This window comes from Triticum aestivum, chromosome 2D (assembly GCF_018294505.1).
Source record: "Triticum aestivum cultivar Chinese Spring chromosome 2D, IWGSC CS RefSeq v2.1, whole genome shotgun sequence".
Classification (NCBI taxonomy): Eukaryota; Viridiplantae; Streptophyta; class Magnoliopsida; order Poales; family Poaceae; genus Triticum; species Triticum aestivum.
The window spans coordinates 335,805,547-335,817,273 of record NC_057799.1 but is presented as its reverse complement, the minus strand read 5'-3'; positions in this window follow the sequence as shown (position 1 = coordinate 335,817,273).

Below are 11,727 nucleotides of genomic sequence, written 5' to 3'. Positions count from 1 at the left end.
GACTATGATTCCCCCATAAGTCGGGATGAGACTCCAGACTAAATAAAAATAAATAAATAAAAGAGGCCATATAAAAAAGGCCCAAATAAAAAAAATGAGAGAAAAAGAGAGAAGGGACAATGCTACTATCCTTTTACCACACTTGTGCTTCAAAGTAGCACCATGATCTTCATGATAGAGAGTCTCCTATGTTATCACTGTCATATACTAGTGGGAATTTTACATTATAGAACTTGGCTTGTATATTCCAACGATGGGCTTCCTCAAAATGCCCTAAGTCTTCGTGAGCAAGCGAGTTGGATGCACACCCACTTAGTTACTTTTGTTGAGCTTTCATATACTTATAGCTATAGTGCATCTGTTGCATGGCAATCCCAACTCACTCACAATGATATCTATAAATGGGCATCTCCATAGCCCGTTGATACGCCTAGTTGATGTGAGACTATCTTCTTCTTTTTGTCTTCTCCACAACCACCATTCTATTCCACATATAGTGCTATGTCCATGGCTCACGCTGATACGTCTCCAACGTATCTATAATTTTTGATTGCTCCATGCTATATTATATTCTGTTTTGGACATTATTGGGCTTTATTATACACTTCTATATTATTTTTGGGACTAACCTATTAACCGGAGGCCCAGCCTAGAATTGCTATTTTTTTTCCTATTTCAGAGTTTCGCAGAAAAAGAATATCAAACGGAGTCCAAACGGAATCAAACCTTCGGGAACGTGATTTTCGGAACGAACGTGATCCAGAGGACTTGGACCCTACGTTAAGACATCAAACAGGAGGCCACGAGGTAGGGGGGCGCGCCTACCCCCCCCCAGGCGCGCCCTCCACCCTCGTGGGCCCCATGTTGCTCCACCGACGTACTTCTTCCTCCTATATATACCTACGTACCCGCAAACTACCAGATACGGAGCCAAAAACCTAATTCCACCGCCGCAACCTTCTGTACCCATGAGATCCCATCTTGGGGCCTGTTCCGGAGCTCCGCCGGAGGGGGTATCGATCACGGAGGGCTTCTACATCAACACCATAGCCTCTCCGATGAAGTGTGAGTACTTTACCTCAGACCTTCGGGTCCATAGTTATTAGCCACATGGCTTCTTCTCTCTTTTTGGATCTCAATACAATGTTCTCCCCCTCTCTCGTGGAGATCTATTCGATGTAATCTTATTTTGCGGTGTGTTTGTTGAGATCAATGAATTGTGGGTTTATGATCAAGTTTATCTATGAACAATATTTGAATCTTCTGAATTCTTTTATGTATGATTGGTTATCTTTGCAAGTCTCTTCGAATTATCAGTTTGGTTTGGCCTACTAGATTGATCTTTCCTGTAATGGGAGAAGTGCTTAGCTTTGGGTTCAATCTTGCGGTGTCCTTTCCCAGTGACAGTAGGGGCAGCAAGGCACGTATTGTATTGTTGCCATCGAGAATAAAAAGATGGGATTTATATCATATTGCATGAATTTATCCCTCTACATCATGTCATCTTGCTTAAAGCGTTACTATGTTCTTACGAACTTAATACTCTAGATGCATGCTGGATAGCGGTCGATGTGTGGAGTAATAGTAGTAGATGCAGGCAGGAGTCGGTCTACTTGTCTCAGACGTGATGCCTATATACATGATCATACCTAGATATTCTCATAATTATGCTCAATTCTATCAATTGCTCAACAGTAATTTGTTCACCCACCGTAAATACTTATGCTCTTGAGAGAAGCCACTAGTGAAACCTATGGCCCCCGGGTCTATTTTCCATCATATTAATCTTCCAACACTTAGCTATTTCTGGCGCCGCTTTTATTTTGTTTTCTTTACTTTGCATCTTTATCATAAAAATACCAAAAATATTATCCTATCATATCTATCAGATCTCACTCTCGTAAGTGACCGTGTAGGGATGGACAACCCCTTATCGCGTTGGTTGCGAGGATTTATTTGTTTGTGTAGGTGCGAGGGACTCGTGCGTGGCCTCCTCCTGGATTGATACCTTGGTTCTCAAAAACTGAGGGAAATACTTACGCTACTTTGCTGCATCACCCTTTCCTCTTCAAGGGAAAACCAACGCAGTGCTCAAGAGGTAGCAAGAAGGATTTTTGGCGCCGTTGCCGGGGTGGGTTACGCAAGGTCAAGTCAAGATTTGGACTCCCGACAACGAGCCATTTCTGGCGCCGTTGCCGGGGAGGTCTACGCAAAAGTCAACATACCAAGTACCCATCACAAACCCTTATCTCCCGCATTACATTATTTTCCATTTGCCTCTCGTTTTCCTCTCCCCCACTTCACCCTTGCCGTTTTATTCGCCCTCTCTATTTCGTTTGCCTCCTTTTTCCCGTCTCTTGTTTGCTCGTGTGTTGGATTGCTTGCTTGTCACGATGGCTCTACCTAGATTTGGTTATCTTCACCTTAAAAGGTTAGAAGAGATCGAAAGCAATGTCAGGAGTTTTATGGTCTTGCAATTTGAGCATAATAATTTCTTTAGAAACGAGCTTAAGGAACAAAAAAGCTTTATGGGTTATATGAATAAAGAGCTCGATGATATGTCTAAAGAATTTGATGGTTTGAAATCCCAAATTGCTCATCTTGAGAAATTGATAGCTGAAATATCAGATAAGCAGGCTACCTTAGTTAATAAGATGGCCACTATGCCGGAAAACTTTGAAAATAAAGATGAAGATATAAAAGTTATTGATGTGTCCCCTATTAAATCTTTGTTTTGCAATATGAATCTTGATAATGATGGGACTGAATATGATCCACCTTTACCTAGACGGCGATCCAGAAATTCGGAGTTTTTAGATCTTGATGCTAAAATTGATAAAAGTGGGATTGAAGAGATCAAAACATTAGATATTAATGAACCCACTATTTTGGATTTCAAGGAATTTAATTATGATAATTGCTCTTTGATAGATTGTATTTCCTTGTTGCAATCTGTGCTAAATTCTCCTCATGCTTATAGTCAAAATAAAGCCTTTACTAAACATATCGTTGATGCTTTGATGCGATCTTATGAAGAAAAACTTGAGTTGGAAGTTTCTATCCCTAAAAAAATTTATGATGATTGGGAACCTACTATTAAAATTAAAATTAAAGATCATGAATGCTATGCTTTCTGTGATTTGGGTGCTAGTGTTTCCACGATTCCAAAGACCTTATGTGATTTATTAGGTTTCCGTGATTTTGATGATTGCTCTTTAAACTTGCACCTTGCGGATTCCACCATTAAGAAACCTATGGGAAGAATTAATGATGTTCTTATTGTTGCAAATAGGAAGTATGTGCCCGTAGATTTTATTGTTCTTGATATAGATTGCAATCCTTCATGTCCTATTATTCTTGGTAGACCTTTCCTTAGAACGATTGGTGCAATTATTGATATGAAGGAAGGAAATATTAGATTCCAATTTCCATTAAAGAAAGGCATGGAACACTTCCCTAGAAAGAAATTAAAATTACCTTATGAATCTATTATGAGAGCCACTTATGGATTGCCTACCAAAGATGGCAATACCTAGATCTATCCTTGCTATTATGCCTAGCTAGGGGCGTTAAACGATAGCGCTTGTTGGGAGGCAACCCAATTTTATTTTTAGTTTTTTTTCTTTTACTTCTGTTTAGGAATAAATCTTTGATCTAGCCTCTGGTTAGATGTGTTTTTATGTTTTAATTAGTGTTTATGCCAAGTTTAACCTATAGGATCTTCTTGGATGATAGTTATTTGATCTTGCAGAAAATTCCAGAAACTTTCTGTTCACGAAAATAATTGTTAAAAATCACCAGAACGTTATAAAAAATTGATTCTAATTTCTGATGATCAATAAACAAATTGTCTAGGTCGTCCTATTTTTTCTGAATTTTTGGTGTTCCAGAAGTTTGCGTTAGTTACAGATTACTACAGACTGTTCTGTTTTTGACAGATTCTGTTTTTCGTGTGTTGTTTGCTTATTTTGATGAATCTATGGCTAGTAAATTAGTTTATAAACCATAGAGAAGTTGGAATACAGTAGGTTTAACACCAATATAAATAAATAATGAGTTCATTACAGTACCTTGAAGTGGTCTTTTGTTTTCTTTCGCTAACGGAGCTCACGAGATTTTCTATTAAGTTTTGTGTTGTGAAGTTTTCAAGTTTTGGGTAAAAGATTTGATGGACTATGGAACAAAGAGTGGCAAGAGCCTAATCTTGGGGATGCCCATGGCACCCCCAAGATAATCTAAGGACACCTAAAAGCCAAAGCTTGGGGATGCCCCGGAAGGCATCCCCTCTTTCGTCTACTTTCATCGGTAACTTTACTTGGAGCTATATTTTTATTCACCACATGATATGTGTTTTGCTTGGAGCGTCTTGTATGATTTGAGTCTTTGATTTTTAGTTTACCACAATCATCCTTGCTGTACACACCTTTTGAGAGAGACACACATGATTCGGAAATTATTAGAATACTCTATGTGCTTCACTTATATCTTTTGAGCTATATAGTTTTTGCTCTAGTACTTCACTTATATCTTTTAGAGCACGGTGGTAACTTTTGTTTTATAGAAAATATTATTCTCTCATGCTTCACTTAGATTATTTTGAGAGTCTTAAACAACATGGTAATTTGCTTAAATAATCCTAATATGCTAGGTATTCAAGACTAGTAAAAACTTTCTTATGAGTGTGTTGAATACTAAGAGAAGTTTGATGCTTGATGATTGTTTTGAGATATGGAGATAGTGATATTAAAGTTGTGCTAGTTGAGTAGTTGTGAATTTGAGAAATACTTGTGTTGAAGTTTGCAAGTCCCGTAGCATGCACGTACGGTAAACGTTATGTAACAAATTTGAAACATGAGGTGTTCTTTGAGTGTCCTCCTTATGAGTGGCGGTCGGGGACGAGCGATGGTCTTTTCCTACCAATCTATCCCCCTAGGAGCATGCGCGTAGTGCTTGGTTTTTGATGACTTGTAGATTTTTGCAATAAGTATGTGAGTTCTTTATGACTAATGTTGAGTCCATGGATCATACGCACTCTCACCTTTCCATTATTGCTAGCCTCTTCGATACCGTGCATTGCCCTTTCTCACATTGAGAGTTGGTGCAAACTTCGCCGGTGCATCCAAACCCCGTGATATGATACGCTCATTCACATATAAACCTCCTTATATCTTCCTCAAAACAGCCACCATACCTACCTATTATGGCATTTCCATAGCCATTTCGAGATATATTGCCATGCAACTTTTCACCGTTCCGTTTATCATGACACGTTCATCATTTTCATATTGCTTTGCATGATCATGTAGTTGACATAGTATTTGTGATAAAGCCACCATTCATAATTCTTTCATACATGTCACTCTTGGTTCATTGCATATCCCGGTACACCGCTGGAGGCATTCATATAGAGTCATACTTTTTTCTAGTATCGAGTTCTAATCATTGAGTTGTAAATAAATAGAAGTGTGATGATCATCATTTTCTAGAGCATTGTCCCAAGTGAGGAATAAAAAAAAGTGAAAGGCCATAAAAAAAGGCCCAAAATGAGAGAAAAAGAGAGAAGGGACAATGTTACTATCCTTTTCCACACTTGTGCTTCAAAGTAGCACCATGATCTTCATGATAGAGAGTCTCTTGTTTTGTCACTTTCATATACTAGTGGGAATTTTTCATTATAGAACTTGGCTTGTATATTCCAACAATGGGCCTCCTCAAGTGCCCTAGGTCTTCGTGAGCAAGCAAGTTGGATGCACACCCACTTAGTTTCTTTTGTCGAGCTTTCATATATTTATAGCTCTAGTGCATCCGTTGCATGGCAATCCCTACTCCTTGCATTAACATCAATCGATGGGCATCTCCATAGCTCATTGATTAGCCTCGTTGATGTGAGACTTTCTCCTTTTTTGTCTTCTCCACATAACCCCCATCATTTTATTCTATTCCACCCATAGTGCTATATCCATGGCTCACGCTCATGTATTGCGTGAAGGTTGAAAAAATTTGAGATTACTAAAGTATGAAACAATTGCCTGGCTTGTCATCGGGGTTGTGCATGATGAGAGCATTCTTGTGTGACGAAAATGGAGCATGACTAAACTATATGATTTTGTAGGGATGAACTTTCTTTGGCCATGTTATTTTGAGAAAACATAATTGCTTAGTTAGTATGCTTGAAGTATTATTATTTTTATGTCAATATTGAACTTTTATCTTGAATCTTTCGGATCTGAATATTCATACCACAATTAAGAAGAGTTACATTGAAATTATGCCAAGTAGCATTCCACATCAAAAATTCTGTTTTTATCATTTACCTACTCGAGGACGAGCAGGAATTAAGCTTGGGGATGTTTGATACGTCTCCAACGTATCTATAATTTTTGATTGCTCCATGCTATATTATATTCTGTTTTGGACATTATTGGGCTTTATTATACACTTTTATATTATTTTTGGGACAAACCTATTAACCGGAGGCCCAGCCCAGAATTGCTGTTTTTTTGCCTATTTCAGAGTTTCGCAGAAAAAGAATATCAAACGGAGTCCACACGGAACGAAACCTTCGGGAACATCATTTTCGGAACGAACGTGATCCAGAGGACTTGGACCCTACGTCAAGACATCAAATAGGAGGCCACGAGGTAGGGGGCGCGCCTACCCCCCAAGCGCGCCCTCCACCCTCGTGGGCCCCACGTTGCTCCACCGACGTACTTCTTCCTCCTATATATACCTACGTACCCCCAAACTACCAGATACGGAGCCAAAAACCTAATTCCACCGCCGCAACCTTCTGTACCCGTGAGATCCCATCTTGGGGCCTGTTCCTGAGCTCCGCCGGAGGGGGCATCGATCACGAAGGGCTTCTACATCAACACCATAGCTTCTCCAATGAAGTGTGAGTAGTTTACCTCAGACCTTCGGGTCCATAGTTATTAGCTAGATGGTTCCTTCTCTCTTTTTGGATCTCAATACAATGTTCTCCCCCTCTCTCGTGGAGATCTATTCGATGTAATCTTCTTTTGCGGTGTGTTTGTTTAGACCGATGAATTGTGGGTTTATGATCAAGTTTATCTATGAACAATATTTGAATCTTCTGAATTCTTTTATGTATGATTGGTTATCTTTGCAAGTCTCTTCGAATTATCAGTTTGGTTTGGCCTACTAGATTGATCTTTCCTGCAATGGGAGAAGTGCTTAGCTTTGGGTTCAATCTTGCGGTGTCCTTTCCCAGTGACAGTAGGGGCAGCAAGGCACATATTGTATTGTTGCCATCGAGGATAAGAAGATGGGGTTTATATCATATTGCATGAATTTATACCTCTACATCATGTCATCTTGCTTAAAGTGTTACTCTGTTCTTATGAACTTAATACTCTAGATGCATGCTGGATAGCGGTCGGTATGTTGAGTAATAGTAGTAGATGCAGGCAGGAGTCAGTCTACTTGTCTCGGACGTGATGCCTATATACATGATCATACCTAGATATTCTCATAACTATGCTCAATTCTGTCAATTGCTTAACAGTAATTTCTTCACCCACCATAAATACTTATGCTCTTGAGAGAAGCTACTAGAGAAACCTATGGCCCCGGGGTCTATTTTCCATCATATTAATCTTCCAACACTTAGCTATTTCTGGCGCCGCTTTTATTTTGTTTTCTTTACTTTGCATCTTTATCATAAAAATACCAAAAATATTATCCTATCATATCTACCAGTTCTCACTCTCGTAAGTGACCGTGTAGGGATTGACAACCCCTTATCGCGTTGGTTGTGAGGATTTATTTGTTTGTGTAGGTGCGAGGGACTCGTGTGTGGCCTCCTACTGGATTGATACCCTGGTTCTCAAAAACTGAGGGAAATACTTACGCTACTTTGCTGCATCACCCTTTCCTCTTTACGGGAAAACCAAAGCAGTGCTCAAGAGGTAGCACAAGCTCATGTATTGCGTGAAGATTGAAAAGTTTGAGAACACCAAAAGTCTGAAACAATTGCTTGGCTTGTCATCGGGGTTGTGCATGATCAAATACTTTGTGTGATGAAGATAGAGCATAGCCAGACTATATGATTTCGTAGGGATAACTTTCTTTGGCCATGCTATTTTTGAGAAGACATAATTGCTTAGTTAGTATGCTTGAAGTATCATTATTTTTATGTCAATATTAGACTTTTATCTTGAATCATTCATATCTGAACATTCATACCACAATTAAGAGAATTGCATTGAAAATTATGCCAAGTAGCATTCCACATCAAAAATTCTGTTTTTATCATTTACCTACTCGAGGACGAGCAGGAATTAAGCTTGGGGATGCTTGATACGTCTCCAATGTATCTATAATTTTTTATTGTTCCATGCTATATTATATTCTCTTTTGGATGTTTAATGGGCTTTATTATACACTTTTATATTATTTTTGGGACTAACCTATTAACCGGAGGCCCAGCCCAAATTTTTGGGACTTCCTCCTATATATACCTACGTACCCCCAAACCATTAGGGGCATCCACGAAAACCTAATTCCACCGCCGCAACCTTCTATACCCGTGAGATCCCATCTTGGGGCCTTTTCCGGCGCTTCGCCGGAGGGGGCATTGATCACGGAGGGCTTCTACATCAACACCATAGCCTCTCCGATGATGTGTGAGTAGTTTACCACAGACCTTCGGGTCCATAGTTATTAGCTAGATGGCTTCTTCTCTCTCTTTGGATCTCAATACAAAGTTCTCCTCGATTCTCTTGGAGATCTACTCAATATAATCTTCTTTTGCGGTGTGTTTGTCGAGACCGATGAATTGTGTGTTTATAATCAAGTTTATCTATGAACAATATTTGAATCTCCTCTGAATTCTTTTATGTATGATTGGTTATCTTTGCAAGTCTCTTTGAATTATCAGTTTGGTTTGGCCTACTAGATTGATCTTTCTTGCAATGGGAGAAGTGCTTAGCTTTGGGTTAAATCTTGCGGTGCTCGATCCCAGTGACAGAAAGGGAAACGACACGTATTGTATTGTTGCCATCGAGGATAAAAATATGGGGTTTATATCATATTGCATGAGTTTATCCCTCTACATCATGTCATCTTACTTAAAGCATTACTCTGTTCTTATGAACTTAATACTCTAGATGCATGTTGGATAGCGGTCGATGTGTGGAGTAATAGTAGTAGATGTAGAATCGTTTCGGTCTACTTGTCACGGACGTGATGCCTATATACATGATCATACCTAGATATTCTCATAACTATGCTCAATTCTATCAATTGCTCGACAGTAATTTGTTCACCCACCGTAATACTTATGCTCTTGAGAGAAGCCACTAGTGAAACCTATGGCCCTCGGGTCTATTTTCCATCATATTAATCTTCCAACACTTAGCTATTTCTATTGCCATTTATTTTACTTTGCATCTTTATCATAAAAATACCAAAAATATTATCTTATCATATCTATCAGATCTCACTCTCATAAGTGACCGTGAAGGGATTGACAACCCCTTTATCGCGTTGGTTGCGAGGTTCGTATTAGTTTCTCTAAGTGTGTGGGACTCGAGCGTGATCTCCTACTGGATTGATACCTTGGTTCTCAAAAACTGAGGGAAATACCTACGCTACTTTACTGCATCACCCTTTCCTCTTCAAGGGAAAACCAACGCAGTGCTCAGGAGGTAGCATGTTGTTCTAGGACAAAGAGTTGATAAGAAACTGAATGTTATTCATTATGCTAGTAAAACTCTAGACAGTGCTCAATGAAATTATGCTACCACTGAAAAAGAATTGCTAGCAGTGGTGTTTGCTTGTGATAAATTTAGATCTTACATTTGTGATTCAAAAGTAAGTGTCCACACCGATCATTTCTACCTCTTCAGCACTGCGTTAGTTTTCCCTTGAAGAGGAAAGCGTGATGCAGCAAAGTAGCATAAGTATTTCCCTCAGTTTTTGAGAACCAAGGTATCAATCCAGTAGGAGGCTACGCGTGAGTCCCTCGCACCTAGACAAAACAAATAAATCCTCGCAACCAACGCGATAAGGGGTTGTCAATCCCTAGACGGTCACTTACGAGAGTGAGATCTGATAGGATAGTATTTTTGGTATTTTTATGATAAAGATGCAAAGTAAAATAAAAGCAAAGTAAAAAAGCAACGGAAATAACTAAGTGTTGGAAGATTAATATGATGGAAGATAGACCCGGAGGCCATAGGTTTCACTAGTGGCTTCTCTCAAGAGCATAAGTATTTTACGGTGGGTGGACAAATTACTGTTGAGCAATTGACAGAATTGAGCATAGTTATGAGAATATCTACGTATGATCATGTATATAGGCATCACGTCCGAGACAAGTAGACCGACTCCTGCCTGCATCTACTACTATTACTCCACACATCGACCGCTATCCAGCATGCATCTAGAGTATTACGTTCATAAGAACAGAGTAACGCCTTAAGCAAGATGACACGATGTAGAGGGATAAATTCATGCAATATGATAAAAGCCCCATCCTGTTATCCTCGATGGCAACAATACAATACGTGCCTTGCTGCCCCTACTGTCACTGGGAAAGGACACCACAAGATTGAACCCAAAGCTAAGCACTTCTCCCATTGCAAGAAAGATCAATCTAGTAGGCCAAACCAAACTGATAATTCGAAGAGACTTGCAAAGGTAACCAATCATACATAAAAGAATTCAGAGAAGATTGAAATATTGTTCATAGATAAACTAGATCATAAACCCACAATTCATCGGTCTCAACAAACACACCGCAAAAGAAGATTACATCAAATAGATCTCCATGAGAGAGGGGGAGAACATTGTATTGAGATCCAAAAAGAGAGAAGAAGTCATCTAGCTAATAACTATGGACCCGAAGGTCTGAGGTAAACTACTCACACTTCATCGGAGGGGCTATGGTGTTGATGTAGAAGCCCTCCGTGATCGATGCCCCTTCTGGCGGAGCTCCAGAACAGGCCCCAAGATGGGATCTCATGGGTACAGAAGGCTGCGGCGGTGGAATTAGGTTTTTGGCTCCGTATCTGATCGTTTGGGGGTACGTAGGTATATATAGGAGGAAGGAGTACGTCCGTGGAGCAACAGGGGGCCCACGAGGGTGGAGGGCGCACCCAGGGGGGTAGGCGCGCCCCCCTACCTCGTGGCTTCCCTGTTGGTTGCTTGACGTAGGTTCCAAGTCTCCTGGATCATGTTCGTTCCAAAAATCACGTTCCCGAAGGTTTCATTCCGTTTGGACTCCGTTTGATATTCTTTTTCTGCGAAACTCTGAAATAGGCAAAAAACAGCAATTCTGGGCTGGGCCTCCGGTTAATAGGTTAGTCCCAAAAATAATATAAAAGTGAATAATAAAGCCCAATAATGACCAAAATAGAAGATAATATGGCATGGAGCAATCAAAAATTATAGATACGTTGGAGACGTATCAAGCATCCCCAAGCTTAATTCCTGCTCGTCCTCGAGTAGGTAAATGATAAAAACATAATTTTTGATGTGGAATGCTACTTGGCATAATTTCAATGTAATTCTTCTCATTGTGGCATGAATGTTCAGATTTGATATGATTCAAGATAAAAGTTTAATGTTGACATAAAAACAATAATACTTCAAGCATACTAACTAAGCAATTATGTCTTATCAAAATAACATAGCCAAAGCAAGTTATCCCTACAAAATCATATAGTCTGGCTATGCTCCATCTTCCCCACACAAAATATTCAT